This window comes from Zootermopsis nevadensis, unplaced genomic scaffold (assembly GCF_977971745.1).
Source record: "Zootermopsis nevadensis isolate Lab colony 2312 unplaced genomic scaffold, Znev_1.0 Znev_ptg000061l, whole genome shotgun sequence".
Taxonomy (NCBI): domain Eukaryota; kingdom Metazoa; phylum Arthropoda; class Insecta; order Blattodea; family Termopsidae; genus Zootermopsis; species Zootermopsis nevadensis.
This window is the reverse complement of record NW_028259192.1, coordinates 8,800,418-8,822,268: the sequence shown is the minus strand read 5'-3', so window position 1 is coordinate 8,822,268 and position 21,851 is coordinate 8,800,418. Positions and strand designations below refer to the sequence as shown.

Sequence of the window (21,851 nt, the reverse complement as noted above, 5' to 3'; positions counted from 1 at the left end):
AAATGTATGTGTGATGCGCAGTAATTAGTATATGTTTAGATTCGAAAATGTCTGAGGGTAGATACACTTTATAAAGGGCGTGAAATCCCTGTTGCTCAACATGGTATTGTAAGTGTTCACTCTTGCCCATAGTTTGCTTTACTTCCTGTAGTTTACAGTTTGTCACAAAACATCCTCCATAATCCCCATGAACTGATACAGTAAAGAAATCACATTATTTCCATAAGCTTTTTAGCAAGCGCGGTCTTTGCTCTGGAATCAGTTTATGTATGAGCGGTGGCGGCATTATCCTTTGAAACAAACGCTGCTTCCTTGAACAAAACAAAGAATCGTAACACGGACACTGTCTAGTCCATTGAGACATCTAATGTTACCTGCCTCTTTGGAAGAGTGGGTTTAGAGGAAAAAGAACAAATTGCGAAGAGCGGGTAGAAGGCCAAGAAGGGGAGGAGAGAAGGAAAACGGATGCGTTGAAGAGCCACAGTATTTCATTAGGACCCCCGTCTCAAGCTCATGTATAATGAGACTGCTCCGTGTCCCCCACCCGCAAGCGACGCCTAACGTCCCGTAGCGCCGGTTGGCTGGACAACTGCACTCTAGCTACATAATAAATGAAGCCAAGAGTCCAGTAATGTAACGAGAAGACCACTTCTTCCCACTCTCATCATTCTTTCAACATAAAAAATGCATTACCAGAAACGTGGAACTGCAAGTGAAAACGTCACCTCTTTAAAACAAAAGGACGCGACTATAATGCTCGAAGAATAACAATTTAATAATGACCGAAATTATTGTGACACAGTTTCACACTTAGAGAACACGATACGAGATCGCGCCATATTAGGGCTGAGGGTTCAGTAAACTTAACAGCAGCCTTAAACTTATTTACACACCAGATTTTAACTCTAAACTTGCTTGAGGAGGAATGTGCAAGTACCTTCGTTGTGCTTACGTGGTTCTTAAGGGATGGAATTATTAGAAAGAATTTTTCAGGGCGTCAAAATGTTTACATTACTTCGTCAAAATTTCGTATTTTGTACACCTTGTCATCCTGTTTTAAACCGTAGAAAAGTAGCTGATGACCTGGAATTTTGTGTGGCGTCTTATTTCGTGCAAAATTTACGGACTCTTCTGAAGCCTCAGTTCTGATCCTTTCAAGTATAAAATCTTAATGACTGAGAATTATTTGGCTTCGAGCGAATTTTTATTTAAGAACTCTTGTGTTAGTATGCTTGATTTTCGAAATTAAATGTAATTCCTGTTTCTGGAAAACCACAGAGAGCTATAGCTATTCATGAATAGCGGATGAGGTATCTTTCAGTGATATTTTGAAACATTATATAAATAAAAATACTTTTTCCCATGATGCTTACGAGTAGGCAAGGGTATGTACAGAAGCGGTTGTGGTCTGTTCTGTGATTATTTTTCAGCACTACAACACATGTCGGTGCAGAAGAGTGTCTGTCAGAAGTAAGGCGGACATATTACCTTAACAGAGTCGAACCTCTAGCCCTATGAATATGAAGCAGAAATGCTAAGAATTGAAGTCAGGATTTGTCTCTCTTAGAGATTATCTGTTCGAAACTTACTGACGCATTTATTTTTGTGTGAGATTAATTTAATGGCAAATGAGTGCGACAAATAGCGAAAAGTGCTGGCATCTGTTGGCCACTGGTCGTCCAAATTATGTTAGGTCTCTGGTACAGCAAAGCAAACGGGCGGTCATTAAGTCAGGACAGAACTAAATTAGGTCTTCACGCACAGTTATGCTGTTTTTGTTTTATTCTTATTATGACTATGATTGCTTGTAGAATTTTGCAAGTGTTTTCTATAACCGTCTGCTCATTTTTAAGTAGGCTTTGCGTTCATGTCCGATGCCTTTTACCCGTTTGTATCTAACGTGGTCGTGAACAAAGGTTATCGAATTATCGATGTTGGTCTTCTGGGTTGTAACGCTGTATGAATTTTTAGGTACACACGTTTCGGAGGAACGTACTGCCTTCATCTTCAGCTCTTAAGACCGATATCGAGATCTTTATTGCCGTCAGAACCTCAATCGTCACGAAATATAGTATTTTTGTGCACCATATGTACCTACAGACTTATGTCGTGAGACGAATTGTAGACATAATATTAAAACGAAACTTAAGGTATGAAATGCAGTAAAATGCTTTCGATTGTACATAGTTAGGGTGTTAGGATGCTGTTCAGAGGCTCTCTTATATTCGCAGTATGAAACAGCTCAGGATAAAATGGATTCTTGACTGTTAGTAAGTTCGTGAATAGTCAATTGTTTAATGAGTTAGTTAATTAAACAGTCCGTCAGTAACCTGTTAGGTACGTAGTTAATGAATCAGTAGGTCAGTCATTTGTTAATATACTCCGTTATTTAGTCAGTTTACGAATGAACCATTCAGTTCTTATCCTGTGGACCTGGGCCAGTGTGGGACAAGTATCGGGCTTTCCCATTAAAACTCAGATAAAAGACGCTCCGTATTATACTGAGATCGATAAAAGATTGCTCTTGTCTAATAAAACGGCAAGACTTTGCTTTTATTGCCACTTAACAAAGCCAAAAATTGAGGGCAAAATTAAATTTCGTCCAATACCGCCTGTTACGAATAACAGAATGTTCCACAGTAAAGAATAGACAGTAAGCCGAAATTCCTACAGAGTTTATCTAGTTGAAACTATAAGCGTTATTACAACTTTAATATAGAACGGTTGTGTCAGCAGATAGCATCTGAGCGCAGGATCGGATATTGGAAAGAGCAAATATTGATGTGAACGTTGGTCCGGGATCGACTCAGCAACCTTCAAGTGACAGGGACTTGGTGACCTGGCAGTCCTAAAACGTACAGCAGCGATTTCATTAGCCGTGTCGCTGTCAGCAGTTGCTCCAATGAGTTCGCGCTTCTGCCTTGCGTTCTCGTGGGCCTCGATCTAATACCGAGTCGTTCTGATAATCCACAAACTCATTCCATCTCTTAATCCTGAGAGGACACGTTTAAATCACCGAAGCTTGCAGTCTACCGAATTTTCTTATTCGGAGAAAATGTATTATATTGAACTTCATACCTCGTGTGAAATGCTGTACATAAATTTAGTATGAACAAAGCACTCCGAAATGTTGAATTTAGAATCAAACTGTAATTTATCAACTTTGTATTGTCTTGTTTTCGAATATGTGGTAGTCATACGTGTAATTAATACTGACTAAGAATATAGTTTTAGAATTCCACTTGTTTAAATTTAAGCAATTACCATAATCCTAGGTAGGCCCACTGTGGTTTGTAATGACCATGATATAATTTTTATCAACAGGGAACGTTTTTTGATCTGTAGGTTATTTAGCAAATTTTGATGAAAGGGAATTTACGTGAGGGCCCTGTACGTAAATGTGATATTATATAGGAATTGGGCATTTTAACTGAATTCGGCAGGACAGGGCGCAGTGGCACAGTCTTATGAATACGGTAATACGCTTTTAGCCTTATAAAAGTGAGGATTTCATCAACACCTGACCGAATGTTGCCTTTTCAAGAAAGTCTACTCCATGGAATTAGGATACTTAGTATCGTTAGGTATGACGACTTGTGTAGTTGATGAAAGAGTGAAGTATTTCCTGGCTTTCATCAAGGTCTTATGCAAACAGCGTGGTAGTGTCTTAATAGTCCGTACAACTTTATCATATACCATATCTCATTGGAGCGCAAACTTAGCCGAAAACTTACCTGATATGCATTCGGTAACAGCAGTATCTCTCCCACGCGGTTATCACCGAGTACAATTTGAAATACAATTGTTGAATCTAGAACTGTAGTGCGTTTAGCAGAACGTCTTGCACTGTCAGTGGATTCAGCTGTGTAGTCCACTAAGATTTTAAGATTCTTTGTATTTTCATACATTTTATTGTGCTTTCTAATCCCAGCAAAACGCCTATTAATATAACTCCGTCGTCTCTCCTGTGCGCATGAAGCAACTCGAGATTGGATGCACAATTTTTTTTTACGAAGTTCTTCGTTGGGGAATGTGATAGATTCTGTTTTCACATTACAGTTTTAGTTACATTCGGATATCAATAATGGATACGATATTTGAAGACCTACATACAATTCTGGGTACCACACTGTCTGGATGGTGCATCTCTAGACTAACATGGTTACCATGCATACTAGGTTATTCTACAGCACTTCCATTAATTTATTTGTGAACGATTTATGGGTTGTTTAATACAATTTTTATGTCAGCACGAAGTTAAATACACCAACGAGGGCAATTTAATTACAAATTTCGAGAAAAAATCCCACAGCAGTTTAATACACGGTCTCTCTCATTTTCCTCGTAACAACTCTGTTATTATTTTTATGGTACATAGTCCACATATTTCCAGATTCCGCCAGAATGTAGACGCTTTTGTTGACCATAATCAATACGTACCCTAAGTAGGTTTTGAGATTTTCACGGCGAGTCCGGGGCTACGACCCAGAAGACAGCCATCTGTTACTTCCATTGTTTCTTGGCCTGGGCGATCCTCAAGATGCAATTAAATCAGTATTGATTCTTCAATTGTCCTGGGTTTGCTGTTCGAGTACTTCTCAACTTTGACGCATTATGCAATGGATGTCCGCTCGTAGCCCACTTCATCAATACTACTTTTACGCTCTCTTTGAATCTTTTCGCCCATTTGTAAACTGCCTTTAGATCACACGGTTACCACAATATTGAATCGTTATTCTTCCGTGAATTTAATTAGTTTTCAAGCCATCTGACCACAACTGTAGCATCACTAATCATTGTTGTTTGTTACGTTCTATTATGGCCCTGCAGTGTTAAACACGTCACAGTGAGAAGACTATGAAAACTACTTTAGTGCAAATGATGAAGGGTTTGTGTCATTTACATCCGCCACCCTTTTCAGTTTCGCCGACATCACTTTTAAGTAATCTAGAATTGTTTTTGCTTTTAGATTTCCCGTCTTTATAATAAGGTATTGTTTACTCAATCTTAGAACTTCAGTTTTGTTGTAGCTTTGATTGAGTTGTTCAAAACATGGAAGTTATTAATGCAAAAGTCGAAACCGCTTTGCCCTACTGGTGTGTAGTTTGATAATCCAATTAACTTTTCACCACTAACAAAAACATCATTAATTGAATTTAGGTATTTTGCTTTGAGCGGTATTTATTAAAGACCATTTAGACGTGTATCAGTGCTTTTGACTAAAGGCTTGAACTGAACGCTTTACAGAGTTGATCGTGTGGTGGGAATAAGTGATCGATTCGCTTTGATGTCTTCGGTGTAATGGATCAGTATACGTATTTCCTAGAACTTTTTCCAAGTTAGTTTGCCTAAGTAGCTTCATCAGATAAGACAACTGTAAACAGCTTAAGCCGACGTTCGTGGTAACGGACTGTCACACTATTTCGGATTTGTTGTACGTTTTTTATCACGCGCGTATATCGATGTAGGACTACAAATACATTGTTACCGTCTCATAAAAATATTTTTGTTAATTTATCTCTGTACGGACTGGACGACCGGGGTTCTATTCCCGACGGGGGCAGCTGATTTTTCCTCTAGCCTCTGCGTCCAGACCAGCTCTGGGGCTATACCTCCACTCACCCCAAGCGCCTACACTTTCGTATAGTGGGACAAACTTTACTTTTTACATATGACTGTTTATTGCTCTGTACAGTTGTCTTGTTCATGATTATTTGTAATTGTTAAAACAGTTTCATCGTCAATACGAATAAGTGTAGTTGTGCCCTTATGCTTCTTATAATCCTTGCTGGACACTGTATTTTGGTACTACTGTGATGTTACTAAGTACACTGTATTCACGTTTTGAATATTACCGCTCCTCTTGTTATTTATTCTCCCCCATTTTCGTTTTCCTAATAACTGTAGTCTCTAACTAAAATTATATACGCTTTGCTAAATAAATAAATTCATATGTGTGTGATACTAGTTCAGATTCTGTTGTTTTCCCGCGTGCTGTCTAAAACCAAAGTTAAAACGTGCAAGACTACAGTTGTACCTCGGTGTGAAAGTTAAGCTGTTGCGTTGAGGAAAGAACACAGGTTGAGGGTATTTGAAGACCGGTTGCACAGAAGAATATTTGAATCTGAGAAAGATTTAAGTGAGAGTAGGCTGGAGGAAATTGCGTAATGAGGGGCTTGATAATTTTCTCACTGCATCGGAATTATTAGTATGAACAAAGCAAGGGGGATTAGATGGATTTGGCATGTAGCATGCATGAACGATATGAGGGATGCATAGAAAATCTTTGTTGGAAAGCCATAAGTGAACAAACCACTTTGGAATAAATGGAAGAATAATATTAAAATGTACACTTCGGAAATGTAATGTAGTAGGTTGGGTGTGTTTGGATTCGTTCGGCTTAGGACAGCGACTGCTGGAAAGTATTCTCTTTTGAACACGGTGATGAACTTTTCGATCTCACGAAAGGCGAATAATTTGCTGCCGTTTCTCCAGGAAGACTCTGCCGTGTTACTTGTGTGCAATATACATTTAATTTACTATGTAAATATCGGCCTATGTATATATTATGTATATTATTTTTAAATCCATTTTCTTGCAACTAATTTTGCCTTCGCGTTCGATTTTCAAGGAACGTGTTTATTTTGTAAATCATGGAATTAGTGAGGCTTTTTATTTCTGTTGTATAACCCACATCTATAGGCCTACGGTTGAGAGAAGTCTCGGTACAGTGTTTATTCTGTTATATAATAATGTAACTCCATTATTTTAATGCTGTAACTTCCAGCCAGTGAATTACTTTAGTAAGTAAAATATGTGACTTGCGGGAGATTTAATTTAAAAATTGATCCTTGTTTCATAATGTCAGTAACAAAGCCATATTGTGGTTTAATTAAAGTCCATTTTATGAAACAAATATCATGTTGCAATTCACACAATTTATTATATAATCCCGTGCTTCCCAGCGGACGTCCAGCTCGTGTTCATGTGGCTCAGTACCATTTAATTTAGTTCATTGTTGTTCTGTTTGGCTTTCCGAACACAGTATTTTATCTTCTAAATAGAATAACGGGAATTATATACGTGAATTTATTTAGACATACAACACTTCCCAGTTTAAAAAAAGTTTTACGCGTAGAAATATAAGCGTTATATAAGAATATGCTGTCTCCTCCACCCATAGGCTATTCTATTTTTAAGTGATTAGGAAGTTGGAGTATTACAGTCTTATTTATGTAAATGTGTGTGTTTTGTTAGAACGGAGTAGGTTCTTTCACAATCAGCGAACTCTTCATATCACTTCTTCAACTTATATTTGTCTGTTTGTCAATGTTCTGTCTACCGTGTAGAGATATTTCTCATACTGATGGCGTCTTACATCATGATCTCCCGCCATGGGTCGCTGCATATCCACCTCTGGCCATTCCAAAGAAACCCCCAAAACAACAATTAGTAATTTTTACATTTGCAGAGGGAATACTGGAGACACAGTTAAGATGTATGAATGTGACTGTTTTGCACGCGAAAATAATCAATGGCCAACAGGTAACAAGTACTGTCTCGTGAAATTTCGCGTTCTCACGGTGTTTAGTATGAAGATCGCAGTTTTCTGGTGGCGATCGCCCTGATAATGTAGTCAGCAAGTACCACTGAAACGTCGGTAAACATCTGCCGGACAACAAGGCGCAACAACCCAGAAGACAGCCATCTTCAGCCACTCTCGATTATCACAGAGGCTATGCGTCTCACAAACATTAAAAATGCATCACAGACTTACGATAGCTATTGTGTTTTCTGTTCAGTAGAACTAGAGAAGTAGAAAATTATGGAAACATTCTGCATAGGAAAGTCTTTTCTGAACATGGTCCACCACTTGTTCAGTTTATCATCTATCAGGTGTGGAAGTCACACTTGTAAAAGAAGTGTTTGTGCATTGAGTGACTTACGTAATCTGTAGATATCCTGATTACAAAGGAGCCTGATTTTCCACAAACGCTTCTTAATGTATAAAGATTTGGCCGTGTTCTGACAAATACGTACATTTCTTAGTCTTATTCTACATCCTTCAAACGAAGCTGCTAGTATTTCTTCCGTCTCTGTTCTTTAAACTGTACCAGAACGTTAGGTGTTTGTCTGCTCTGTAATCGAATAGCATTATAAGACCTTTAAGGGTTTATTCCCTGAATGTTACATGCACATTAATGTTGTATGAACCTGTCACTTTCTATATCTTATGTTTGTGTGATAAAAAATTCGTTGTTACCTGTGAACGAAACGATAATTACGTCAGTATTTATCGTACTAGTGAACATTTTACTGCCCCTATGAGGGAATTACTGTACTAAGTCACTTTGCGTTTAATTAAATGTATGTTTGTTCTTTCAAATTTATTCATTTTCTTATCTTCGTCCGATGTGACGTCGGCCACTGATGCTCATACGTAATACTAGTTTGCTAACATTATGTGCCTTCGTATCATTATCTGGGGGTCGTCTTACCTTGGCTGAGGAGTGACGAGAATTGTCGTCTGTATAGGCTGCTGATAGCACATGATCCACAGGGCTTTGTATGACGTAGGGGTGAAGTGGAGGCAACCGGCCAGAGCTTGCTACGCGAAGTGGGGAAAATGAGAAAGTCTTCTTTTGTGTGTGTGTGTGTGGGGGGGGGGGGGGGGGGCAGTATGTAACAGTGGAATATCGGTCGGTGGAGTCATTTCTCTTCGTCGGTAGTACACATCAGCGTTTAAGGGGATTGGGGTGGTTCAAGGTTAAAGCCAGCCTACGTAAATACACGAACGTAGTTTAAGGACTTGTGATGTGCTTCGTAAACAAACAACCATAGGTTAAGGAGGACGTTTCAAATTCGGAAACAGTCCACAGACACAAAGGTCAAAGCCAGGATAAGTAAATATACGAATGTAAGCAAAGGTGGTCAAAGGCACCACGTCATTTATTATTAGTTACAAATGATCATCATTAATATCTATTTAGGGTATTCCCCAAACATTTTTCACCGTCATCACGTTGTCTGTCATTGGACCCTTTTTCAGGTAGTTTATTCTATTTCACACCTTCACAACCTATTTCTGTTGTATCCACTTTAATATTATCTTATCACTCGTCCCTTGATCATTCTTCCGATCGAAGTATTGTGCCTCTATCTTGCATTCTTCATGCTCTTTCCATTGATTAATATATCTTATGCATGATCAATTTTAATATTTTCTTTCCATTTGTTCCTTAGTATTCTAAATGGTTTGTTTCATTAGTTTTACCGGCTGCAATTTCTGCGCATTTTTCATTCCACCTATGCGTGTTGTGTCTTGATCATATAATTCCTCTTTGTTTCGCAGCCGTAATTATATTTGGAGGACAGTACAAATTACGAATCTCCTCGTCACCTAATTGTCTCTGTCCTGTTGTTTCCTTTCTCTTGTTCGAAAATAAAGCCTCGCTTTCTTTTCATGAAAAATACAGTAGAAGAAATCTAAATAGGTAGACTTGAAACATGTCTGTTTCAAAGGCAGGTGAAGTCCTGTGGTAAGATTCGCAGATAGACGCTCGAATTCATTGGCTTCAGGCTGGGTACTCAACGGAGTGCTCCGTGGCTACACCGAACGGTCAACACGCATGTCCGTGCACATTAACCTAGTGATCGTTGTCAGCACTCATCGCCTCCACCGTTCGCCGATAGACCAACCATAGAAGCGTCAGTGTCGAGATAACTCGCTGGAAGAAACAGGAATTGTAATATTGATATTTACTCGAAGTCAGAGAATAAATCACGAACATTTTGGGGTTACTTCTTATTAACCACCAGGTCACAAGAAGATTTGTTTCATACATTGTATGATATTTGCGGCAATTCAGGAAAATCTTTTCGTTGAGAGTGTCATGCTAAATGGATAAAGTATTAATTACTTTTTAATTTTGTATTCATTCATTGATGTTAATTCTTTCTCCCCTATGTCACGTGTAAAATGTACATAGTGTAGTATTTATGAAATATGTTGGTTCAGACATTAAGCTACTGGTTGTTGCAAGATGGATTTACATTTGCAATACTGGCTTGGTCCATGTACAGTTGCTCTGATCATGCATTACGTTTGTGACGCAGTGTGGCGAATTATGAAAAATTCTTGATTTCCTCCTATTGCAGAATGCCTTCAGACAGGTGAATGATTTGAAAAACAGAAGCTTCTGAACTGGTTAGAATCAATATATCGAACGCAAATGATGTTCATTAAACCAACTGGCAGCAGGTGTCGTTACTATAAATGATAGTTTCGTAGGCAGTATGAGATTCAGTTTCGGTTTTATACGTCGATATATGTGCTTACTGAAAATCTTTCTGTCCAACGATTCTCCACAATCGGTTCTTTATAAGAAATTAAATGACAAACCCGTATATGTTCCCGATGATTATCCGTTCTTATAAGGCTCATACAACATTACTAAATTTGTAATCTCCAGCGACGAAGGCTTTGGACTTCATAAATTTATAATGCGCTCATATGAAGTTAAATTTGTACAAGTACGAAAAAAGTATACAAGTATAAAAAAGAATTCATTCATTGTCGTCTCTCAAGGGATAGAATATGTATTGATTTAACTTTCGGAATTCTTGTTAACAAATGGAGAATTTTCCGTTGACCTCTTGATGTCTCCTTGGACTTTTCTGAGGATGACGAAGAAACTTGCTGTTTACATGACAGTTTTATACGTGAGATGGCCACAGTTCTGAGAATACTTTAACGGCTGAACGTTTTTATATACCAGGTGACTCATCACAAGTGCATATAATATTCGTAAATAGTAGGCCTATTCATATTAATTTGCAGGTAATAAAGGCCACGTACCTTAGTAATAAAATAATATGTAGTGCTAATTTTAAAAGATGTGAAATTACATAAATATGTATACAAATAAATAGATACAGAATAAATAAACGTTTATATTTAGCGTGTAATGTAAATAAAACGTAATTATATTATCGGTAGTTTTTTCTCCAATTGTTTTATCTTTCAGAATCGGATAAAATTTGAAACTTATTTCGTGTGAGTATTTTGCGTATAATTGGTATTGATGTATTGTTCAGTAGCCCCTATTCCACTGGGCCATTTGGCCTCGAATTTCAGATATTAAATTCTTGGTATTAATTGATTCCATATTGATGAGTTTTCAATGAATGCCAACTGGCAACTGAAAAGTGTGTTTTATTAATGTGTTAATTTAAAACAATAGTCTGTTACATGCCAGGCCACTTTCGGTCTCGCCACAAAGCCGCGAGACCAGGCACTCACACGGCACAACCGCATGGCCAAATAGGTGTCGGTATCTCGTGTGAACACTTTCATTTAAAGAATGATCTACTTCACGGTGTCGATACTGAATGGTCGGTGAAAACTCAGCCCTTATTTGTGCACCCCTAGTCTACTCTTCGCATTACAAACAACGCTTTTAAATTTAATACAGTTTTATATTAGACCCTGCAGATGAGTTTTATACTTGGAAGTGCTTCCATTTTGCTTCATATTTATTTGACAGTTTGACACATATCACATTTGCATTTAATCCTCTCATATATTGTTATAGCATAATACCTTCTTCATTTTTATTAAAACAGTTTTATAGATACGTTGTCAGGGTTTACTTGGCATTTATGAACTTGCCATTTACATTAAATACGTGTTACATATTAGGTCCATTATAATACGTTGCAGAACTGAAGTTATTGTAGCATTTATTTGTATGTATCCGTTGAACTAAATCACAGCTACTATCCTCGGACATGTCGGAAGGCAACTTCATTCAGCATGAAGTATCTACATGGACAGTCGTTTATTAGTCGACTTGCATATTTGTTGTCTTTTGTATCTGGGCTAGTAGAGGCTTTATTTTAAGCTTTAAATCTTAAATGAGATCAAATAACAAGTTCTCATGAACAATAAAACATTTAGACAGAAACTAACTCTTTGGCAATAGAGACCCATTTTTTTAACACCACTCACACCAAACCCTTGTTGAGTATCATGAAACACAGATGCTTACAACTTATTTGTCTTCGTTAGGATTAATATAACATAAATAAGTTATAAAAATAAATAGAATGTTAACATTCATGTATTAAGATTTCGTGAGACTTACTTCTTCTACCAATTCCGGATTAGGCTTAAGAATGTATGAATTGTCTCCCTGTATCTTCTACCCCTTTACTTCGAAGCGAAGTGCAAGTTTTAGAAGTTACTTATTGGTCAATCCAGCTAATCGTTCTCCCCTGTGATCATCTGTTCTTTCATTTATTAATTTATATTTTCCTGTTGCATCCGTACATAACTCCTTCGCATACCTTTGTTTTTGTGTTCGTCCCTTGAAAGTCAGAAGTGATGGTAAAGTTGTCTTTAGTGTTTGATTAAACACCACACCATGCAGAAGTATGAGGGAGAAGTGGCATAGCTGACTTCGGAACTAGTCGGAGGTGATTGTTTAGCTTTACGCCCTGGCAACTTCACCTCTGAGGAAAACCCCTGGTAGCCATTTTATAGGAGGCTGGGTGGAGCATAAATCTATTTCACGTTTCTTCTGTACCGAGAGTTGGCCTGGGCGTTGTGCCGAAGAGGAAGAAGGTCTTGCCCTGCTGGGAATAGAACCCTGTTTGTCACACCCGTATCCTAGTAACTATACGATCTGAGCTGTCTGGAAACTCTAATTCTCGCTTTTTGAGTTTCAGTAAAATGTTTATTTTATTCTTATTTACACAGGCCCGTCATATTTTAAAGGTTTAAATTGTTTTGCTTTATTTTCTCAAGTTATATTCCCGTTTTGACATTGCTAGCCCCAGCCAACCTGAGAGGGGTGCAATGAACCCATTTACAAAAAGTAAGGACTCACAGTGATAGGATATGATGATGATGATGATGATGACTTTTGCAAAGTTTCCGTATAATCAAGAAATAAAGGATGGCCGCGTGAGGAGAGACTTTCTGCACACGACTTCAGTATCTTATCGCTATAACTCCATATTCTGAACAGTTTATGTGTGTTTGTCATATAACCGTAAAGAGACGTATATAATTTTGCCTATAACTGTGACATATTTTATCTCTTCTCATAATTTTAGCCATCTTGTTACATCTGTTTGCTGTACTCTGGATTGTACATGTGTGGACCATGAGATTGATTTTCTCTAAGCGAGTCATGTTGATTTTATCGCTTACCTGGTAGATAAGGGATGTAATGGTACTGGTGGTTAAAAAAGGGAAGGGCTAATACGGGATAATGCGAGATGACGGCCATTCGTGTCTTTTATCCGGCTTTGGCTTAAGCTGGAATATTATGAACGCTGACGTGGAAAGCTACGTAGTGCAACGCTTCTGACAAACAGTCAGCAGCCTTGATATATGTCGCGTTTAATTTTGCACCACAGGATTTACTTGCATGCTAATTAGCTGTTGGTTAAGCATCTTTCATTACTGTTGAATAACGACTCTTCAGTTGCAGTTATAATTATTACAAATACATGTGTTTCTTATATTGGAATTTTGCGGTCTGTCATTATTGGACTCAACCTAATGTTTTCTTTGATTTTCTTACTTGTGCTGTATAATAGTGATTTTGTTTTGTAAGCGTGACGTTACAATAATATTTTCTGGGAGCAGCTAATGTAACTGAAGACATCTATCAGAACTCAGGCATGTAACCCAAGAGAATGAATAAAAGAAAGCCTCCATCTTGCCGTGCATTTATGTCTGTTCCCTTTCTCAGAAGAAAATTTGACCACACAGACATCGTAAAAATAAGAGGGAACATGGATGATTACGATATTACTTCACAACCTCAGTAACAAAATTTTAGATTTGAGGTTCTCACAGCTTTGAAAATGTCGGAGTCTGTTTTCTGGATAGTAATGCCGTGTGTTCTTGTGGGTAGATATCGGATTAATGTAACCGGCCCCATCTTGAAGGATGAAGATGGATGCAGTATGTTAGTCCGAAAGGTTGGTAACTACATACATGGTAGGTTAAAGGTGCTTTTGGTATTCTTTGTCATGTTAATAACCAATATTGTCAATCCAGTTTATTTTGTAAATCGTCGGAATGGATACCCACAGACATATAACGTTGGAACAATTGCATGTTTTTCCTGGGCTATTAGGTATACTTTCAGAAGTTACATAGGGCCTATGTGCAACTACTGTACCATTATTTTGTCAAAAACTTTAATAAAATTGTTAAGTCCGCAGGACTTGGCAGTATTTTATTGTTTTAGCAGCGCTTTGGCTTTTAATGAATCGCGTCATGTAAAGAGAACGGGGATTATTTCCAGCGGAATGCTAAATGTTACACAGAAATGGCTTTTAATGCTGAGCGTAGTCCCGTGGTCGTTTTGAATGGCATTACAGTGCGTGTATTGGGGATTACGTTCCGAAACTCTTACTAAATTGAAAATGGAGTCCACAAAATATGCGGCTTGTTTCTAAAAGGGTATTAATGCAAAGAGTCCCTTTTACACAGAACGGCGGCGGAATTGAATGTGCGAGTTCTGACAATGAGGATGTTTACTTTATTGAAATTCTGAAACATTGCCGCGACTGGTGCAGAAAATCAACCTCACATCCGAATGAGTCAACCAACATCGTCCTGCTTGTGCGTTGTAGACCAGTGTTTCTTTCAGCCGTGGTGCAGTTGGACCGAAGTCATTGGGTGTTAAGGTCAGGTTTTTTAAATATCGCTTCCTAATTAATAAGGAATCTGATTATTTCTAAACAACACTAAACTGGCAATTTCATTTTTTTGATGTTGGCGAAGGCGGAAGGGCGGAAGTGCATTCCGCAGAATTTTGCAAGGAAAGTTTGAAAGCAGTTGTTGTTCTGTTGCGGCAATGTGCTTTCTGGCTGCCTCTATCTGCTTTCCGTGACTTCTGTGCACAGTTCTGCATTTTGTCGCCTTGATCTTTGGTTTGTTTAATGACAGTTTATCATCTACAATGGTTGCATATCATCGATTGGTGTAGTAATTCTTTACAGCCAAATGAATTTGGAAGGACGTGGAGGAAAAAGGCCATCTAAGCATTTTCCTATAAAGACTGCGTGAAATTATGAAACGTGTTGATCAGGATGTTCTACCCGGCTCTGGGCCGCACCGATTCGAACTCAGAACCTTTCGAATGCGTAACAGAAGTGTCAAACACAACCGTGATATTCCGTATGACATCATAACTTGTTTCTAATTGGGTGTTTATTAAGCACAATCTTTGTTGTTTCACCAGCTATCTTAGTATACAGGGAATAGCGCTGCTCTGGGTGAAACAATTTTAAATAAAATTTAGAAATGAGGTCCATTATGAAATTAAGAGTAGAATGCAGTCGGGGAACGCTTGTTTTTATTCAATTCAAAAACTGTTTTCATCTCGTTTACAAAACACTGAAGATCAGGATGTATAAAACAACAATTTTGCCGGTTATCTTGTGTGGTTGTGCAACATTATCTCCTACTTTGAAGGAAGAAAGTAGATTACAAGTGTTTGAAAACAGGGAGCTCAGGAGGATATTTCGACCTAGGAGGGATGAAATAAATTGGGAATTTAGAATATTGCATCACGAGGAGCTGCGTGAATTGTACGGGTCCCCTAGCATCGTGAGGATAGTGATATCTAGGAGGCTCCGATGGACTGGACATGTAGCATGCATGGGGGGGGGGGGCAAGGCGTGCTTACCGGATTTTGGTAGGGAATCTTTCTGGAAAACGACCAAGAAGGAGTTGGGAGGATAACATCAACATGGATCTTAGGGAGGTGGGCTATGAGGATGGCGGATGGAGTTGGCTCAGGATCGTGGCCGGTTGCGGGCTTTGGTGTCGTCGGTGTTGAATCTGCGGGTTCTGCTACCGGGGAGTTAGTTTTATCAGTCAGATATGTATCGCCACTACTTAGTAAAATAACAGTTTTACTTTTTCTCAGGAGCGGTTCAACGAACAAGCAATTTGTATGCATTTGCTCTAAAAAATAATGTGTAAATAGGACGTAGCCTAACTATGGACTTTGTTTTGGTGGGTGAAAATTTAATATTCGTTTGTGTGACTGGCTTTATTAAAATATATATACATTTTTATCTTTTGCTTTTGGCTTTCATTTGGTTTTCTTCTTCTTTTTTAAGAAAATTTATACGTACTCATTTAAATAGAACTATTTTGATAGTATAAACAGATTTTATTGAAATGTAGTGAAAGGTAACGTTACTCATATGTAATGTTCAGTCAAGATTTAGAAAGTGCACTTTGTGTAATTTATAGAATTAGCGACGAGAAACTAAATAAAAAGTTTGTTGAAGTAGTTTATTTGACGACGCTTTTTCAGTAGCTCATACGGTACAGCGTCGACTGAGAGAAGGATAATGAATAGCGATTTGAAAAGGATGTGGAAGGTAGCCGTCGTGGTATAATTTCAGGTGCCATCCCGGAATATGCCTGGAGGGCTGAGTAAAACCACGAAAACCCTGTCAGGATATCCGGTCTACGGTCCAAGATATGAACCCATGACCTCCAGAATACGAAGTAGGAGTGTTAATAACTCGGCTATGACGTAGGGGGTTGAAGTAATGGAGGCAAATAATTACAGAGACATCATTAATCAAACTTCAGCGCCTGTGAAGTATGTAACATTGGTGATAACTCGTTGGAAGGCAGTACATGCTTCCCGAATTGTAGAACATATACCATTCAGACCGTAGACCGCACGCTTTCCTCATGAACGGTGATGTCTACGAGATAATGATCGTTAAAAACTGAACTGGACTGCACATAGAAGTAACAGAATACCGGAATGTTTTCATTATGATGTAGAACATGCAAATTCTGAAGCGCGTTTGTCCGCGAAGCTATTTACACTTTGAAACCACGTTTGAACCAGATATAATGGAGAAAATTGGGGAGTATCAGTGTCACTGCTTCATGTCTGCCCCGCATGGGATCGTATCCTAGCAACGACACAGACACTTGACATGTCCGCTCTACTCTTTTTCTATAACTGAATTTTGTTTTCCTTCGTCCTCGACGTTACGGTGACAATGCATTCCTTGCGTGACTGAAAATTATTTCGAGAAGTCACACATCACATTTTAACATATAATCCGTCCCCTTTTCTCTGGTCTAATTCCGTGATGCCCTCTGTGCACAAATGATGTGGCTTACCTACTGAAGACCTTTAGTGTTAAAATGAAACTTGTGACTGCTGTGGTCCTTCCACTGTTTCATTTTTCTTTTGGTAACCTACTAAGTGGACAGTTAATTTCATTCAAGTGTGTCTCTCTTGAAACGTTGATAGTTGCTCAGTTACTTGAGACATTTCCCACCTTGGAATACGAAGGTTCATTATCGAGTTCACAAGCGCCCGCCTGTGGATCCTATTCTGAAACTATGAGTCAAATTTACGTGCTCTCTCTATTTCTCTGATACCCATATTAATATTATCTTCAAAAACAAGCCTGTGTTTCCATTATATGCTTTTTTATCCATTCATTATAACCTGCTGGTCCCGCCCATCCGGAGATCAAGGCATGGGAAATTTTACTTTTAAGACTTTTCAAGAAATAAGCCAGATACAAGTTTAAAAATTGAAGAAATACGCAAGGAAGTATTTATTAATTCAGTATGTGGATGAATACGGACAGTAGCGGACTTCTGAACTTGCATTATTAACCAATTTACAAATAGTCGATTGTAGATACACAAGATCATTATAACTACGGAGTCAGGACAAGCTGTGGCTTGCGGCTGAGCTGCGTGGAGGGCTGAAGGACCTATTATGGACATATGAGATTTGAGATTTTCACGGCGGCCATTATGAATATGGTTGTCTTCTGAGTTGTTACGCCTTGTAGTCTCGTAGAAATTTACCGACGTTTCAGAGGTGCTTTCTGCCTCCATCAATGTTGCCCTGTTGTTGGAGGCATCAAGTACCTCGGTAAACTTCTACCAGCCTACATGGCGCTACAACCCAGAAGGAAAAGCCACCTTATTATTTTGGGAATTATTATTAAAACAATAAACTGTTCGTTGAGTCGTGGGCGGCTAATTTTGTTTGGCCAGGCGGATCACAAGTTGTTTAGGCTACAGAACACAGAAATTGTGTGACTAGAAGTCTTTGAAGAAACTTATCCCTGATTAATTTAAATTAGCTCCTACCATATGTCAGTATTGTATCATATTCTGGGATTGTCTGGTACCTTTCACGTCAAATCTTTTATCTTCCTGTGTCCTGTATAGATTATAGAAAGATAAACTGTACAAAACCGTAATTTTACTTTTTTGTTGTTTGTCGGTATGAAACTTGATCATCCGACCCAAAGAAAGGATACAGATTGAGAGTGTTTGAAACAAACATTTCCATTAGTCATTGTGAACCTAATTTCTGCGTTAAGGAGCCGACAAGAGTGGCCTATAAAACATTCATTCCTTGGAGCAAGTGAACTAAAGAGGACACCCCCCTCTCTCTCTCTCTCACACAGAGAGAGAGAGAGAGAGACAGACAGAGGAGATGCATTGTCACTGTGATTAAGAAGCTAGAAGTGACATGAAGTACACGGCACGCAGTAGTTCCCTCTTTAGCATTTCTTTGAAAATTGCTGCCTTCCCAGTTCATAAATATTGTGCCCCTTGCCTTTATGCAGCGGAATAAAAGTTACTCCTTTCAGTCTACCAATTTTCTTTTGATAAACTTAACAAACAGCATCTCAAAACCTGTTACTTGTTGTTTTTGGAGAAGATATGATGTGATCCTTAAAAGTTAGTGATTGCTGACAGTTTATAACGAGGTCGTTGTTATTGCATCATTTAGCTGAATAGTAAGGACCTCGTTGCTTGTTATAGAGGGGATATTTACAGTACTTGGGAGTAGTATATATCCTGTTGCTAGCTGCAACCAACTTAACGTACACAGCCTGAAGCTTGAACCGAAGTGCCCCTTCATAAAACAATCCATCGGGGAGGCTCTAGTTCTGTTTGTTATTGGTACCCTCGGCGATCGCCCCTTGTGCACATTGAACATAAATTAAACTCGATATTCATAAAAGAATATAAATGCTAAATGTATTTCTTACCACCACAATAGAAAATAAATGTACACTTATAACTTTAACCAACAAACTCTTGCGTCAGTCCTCACCATACAATCCAACAATAAGAAAATAAAAGCTGTCTTGGACGGTAGATAAGGTAGTTACTCACTCATGTGAAGCCAGCTACTCCACCAGTATACAAAACCCAGCAAAATACATTTCAACGAAGACGTAGCTGCCTTAAAATCTCAGGGAACACTCCAATGCACCAACAGCCCGACTCCTCAAACACTTAATTGCATGTCGGTGACATTTTGTACGACCCTTATAGCATCGTTTATAGGGGAGTAAGCTACACATGCCCGTACACAAATAAGTATATTCAAACATGATTCTTTTGATTTCAAATTAATAAATATTTTGTTTGTTGCGATGTTAAATCAGGTCAATTAGGGTCCGTGACTAGAATGTGCCAAGCTTGGAATATTCCGTACTTTTATTTTCCGTCGTTACACAAGCTTATTGTTAAAATCATATAAAATTTTCACATAAAATTGTTACATTTTAAAATTGACGACATGTTTCGATATACAATTCTATCATCGTCAGGTCTATCAAAATTAAAATTAAAATCTGGTGTATCTGTTGCTCTGCTTATATTGCTTATGTTTTATCCGTTTTTATTACATCTCCAGGCTTCTTTCATTTAATTTTGGAGACGCGTCTGGGTGCCTATATCTGCAAAATCAATTTTAATTTTCATATCGTGATTCTGGCTACCGACATAGGAAATGGAATAATATTTACTCTAATTTTATATTATTTTAAGGAATTACTCAAATATATCGTAATACAAGCAAAAGAAATACAATCACAAAATATAAAGTATTATAACATACCGGGTTGTGTGTGAGGTGCGTGTCCGTTGTTATTGAATGGCAGACAGCAACTGAGTTGTAGGTATCGTGTGTGGCTATATATATTGGGTGAAAGTTGTTTAGGGGGTTGGGTCAATGGACTGTAGAATGTTAAATATCGGATTGTTCGTGTAAATGTTGCTGTCGTTTAGTGCAAGGTTTTGTTTATGTGTTCTTTGTATATGATATTTCTCTATGGTGTCTCTATGTCGTTTGTTTTGTATTATTTTTATAATGTCCATTGTATGTTCTATTTTGTTGTATGAATGTCCTGTGTTTAATATATGCTTTGCATATGCTGAATGGTCTTTATTATGTTTTATTGCTGTAATATGCTCTTTATATCTTTGATTAAAGGTGCGTCCAGTTTGGCCTATATAGGTTAACGGGCAATCATTGCATTTTAACCTTTAACTTTTAACAACGGACACGCACCTCACACACAACCCGGTATGTTATAATACTTTATATTTTGTGATTGTATTTCTTTTGCTTGTATTACGATATATTTGAGTAATTCCTTAAAATAATATAAAATTAGAGTAATATTATTCCATTTCCTATGTCGGTAGCCAGAATCACGATATGAAAATTAAAATTGATTTTGCAGATATAGGCACCCAGACGCGTCTCCAAAATTAAATGAAAGAAGCCTGGAGATGTAATAAAAACGGATAAAACATAAGCAATATAAGCAGAGCAACAGATACACCAGATTTTAATTTTAATTTTGATAGACCTGACGATGATAGAATTGTATATCGAAACATGTCGTCAATTTTAAAATGTAACAATTTTATGTGAAAATTTTATATGATTTTAACAATAAGCTTGTGTAACGACGGAAAATAAAAGTACTGTATTGAGGAACACAAGCATGATGCAATTAAGATATAAGTTGGAATATTCCATTCTGTGGGTTGTGTTCCATTGTAGGGTTAGAGTTTGTATGAATTTACCTCATTTCCGCAGGTTGTTCTCAGCCTTTTTGAAGTTTTGATTTGTAGATTATTCCTCTAGAATCGATATCGTATAGCACCGATGTATCGATAGCATTGCCGTACAAGATGCATTTTCAACATCGTTCGTTTCTGTAGGCCGTCAAGAATATAGGCCCGTACAATGTTTTGGGGGCAGGCTGAAGTCTTCATCTTCAAATGTGTAGTTGGCGCTGGCCTACTTATCACTAGGTATTTAGACCCACCGTATAATGTGCTTAATTGAGATTGATAGGTGATTAAATAATTGTCAATGTTTATTGACTAATCAGCCGATTATTCGGTAAACTAATCGTTATTGTAGAAATAGCCTACATATATTAAACTCAGTTCTCTAAAACAAGAGGGGCTGGAAGGTGAGTTTTTGTACAGTCATTAAGTGCAACGGCATACGTATGTGATTATTATTAGGGTTTTGGCGCCGCGTGAACTGGTTGGTCTCCGAAACATCGACATCTACCGACCAGTCCACACGGCACCAAAACTCGGAACATGATTATCGTCACCGTCGTGAAAACCTCATGTCTCTCGGACGCGTATGAATTTCTCTTAGATCCGGAATGTCCTGGCATTGTATTGCAAGCAGAAGGCATTCCATATATTGAGCGTCATAAGGAAGTAGAAATATTGTAACTTGAAAAACAGCACAACTAAAAGGACTTACATGACGTTTTGGAAACCTCAGCCCCCCCCCCCCCCACACACACACACACACGCACACCACAAAATGCAAACATATTAGAAGAACACATCACCTTCCAGGCTACAAATATTCTCCGATAAATGTGATAGAATTTCACAATTCAGTTTATTTTGATAGAATTTTGTGTTCTAGTCCGGTGGGATTGATGTTTTAAGTACATTGTAAATTGTGTTTCGGATTGCA

The 21,851-nt window shown here is 38.1% G+C and overlaps 1 protein-coding gene and 2 long non-coding RNA genes across 6 annotated transcripts in view; 2 read left to right on the top strand and 1 right to left on the bottom strand.

The window, feature by feature from the left end:
* Fur2 (furin-like protease 2) overlaps window positions 1–21,851 on the top strand; it is a 1,061,088-nt gene that overhangs the window by 384,719 nt on the left and 654,518 nt on the right. The gene's annotated exons all lie outside the window — the stretch shown is intronic.
* LOC147871183 (uncharacterized) lies at window positions 19,692–20,030 on the bottom strand. The gene is made up of 2 exons (XR_015532649.1): window positions 19,950–20,030; window positions 19,692–19,788 (listed from the first exon to the last, which is right to left on the bottom strand). It is a non-coding gene; the product is annotated as an uncharacterized LOC147871183 (long non-coding RNA).
* Window positions 20,385–20,674, top strand: LOC147871182 (uncharacterized). The gene is made up of 2 exons (XR_015532650.1): window positions 20,385–20,417; window positions 20,578–20,674. It is a non-coding gene; the product is annotated as an uncharacterized LOC147871182 (long non-coding RNA).